This window comes from Chinchilla lanigera, unplaced genomic scaffold (assembly GCF_000276665.1).
Source record: "Chinchilla lanigera isolate Chin_1 unplaced genomic scaffold, ChiLan1.0 scaffold00085, whole genome shotgun sequence".
NCBI classification, from domain to species: Eukaryota; Metazoa; Chordata; class Mammalia; order Rodentia; family Chinchillidae; genus Chinchilla; species Chinchilla lanigera.
This window is the reverse complement of record NW_004955486.1, coordinates 1,010,471-1,011,521: the sequence shown is the minus strand read 5'-3', so window position 1 is coordinate 1,011,521 and position 1,051 is coordinate 1,010,471.

The window sequence follows — 1,051 nt, the reverse complement described above, 5'->3', positions numbered from 1 at the left end:
GGAGCTCCAAATTATATAAGACAAATCTTAACAGGCATGAAAACCCATATCATTAATAACACTATTGTAACATGGGACCTCAACACTCAATTGACACAAAGAGATAGGTCAAGTGGAAAAAAAATCAGCAAGGAAATAACAGATCTGAACCAAAGCTGTGAACAAATGGACTTAGTAGATGTCTACAGAGTGTTCCACCCCACAATATCAGAAGACACATTTTTCTCAGCTGCACATGGGTCATTCTCTAAAATAGACCATATCTTAGCCCATAGAGCATGCCTTTGGAAATGCAAAAGAATTGAAATTACCCTGTGCATATTATCTGACCACAGTGCAATGAAATTGGAAATTAGTGACAGAAGGAATTCCAAAAACTCCATAAACACTTGGAAATTAATTAAGAACTTCCTGAACAACCAATGGGTTGCACAAGAAAATGAAGAGGAAATTAAAAAATACCTAAAAAGAAATGAAAATGTAAATACAACTTACTGGGATGTATGGGATGCAATGAAAGCAGTCCTCAGAGGTAAATTTATGGCAGTGAATTTACACATAAGGAAGACAGAAAGAGAACAAATAAGTAGCCTAATGCTACATCTCAACCTTTTCAAAAAAGAAGAAGAAGTCAGGCCCAAAGCCCAAAGAAGGGAGGAGATTATAAAGATTAGGGCAGAAATGAATGCAATTGAGACAAAGAAAACCCTCCAAAAAATAAATGAATCAAAGAGCGGTTCTTTGAAAGAATAAATAAAATTGATAAACCCCTAGCCAACCTTCTCAAGAAAAGAAAGGAAAGAACTCAAATTCATGGAATAAAGAATGAAAAGGGTGAAATTATCACAGATTCCACAGAAATTCAGAAGATCATTAATACCTACTTTGAAAATCCTGACTCCCACAGACAGAAAACTGAGAAGAAATGGGCAGATATGTATGAATTACCCAGGTTAAGTCAAGAAGATGTCAAATTCCTGAACAGCCCAATATCAGCTAATGAGATTGACAGCATGATTAAAAATCTACAGACAAAGAAAAGCCCAGGCCC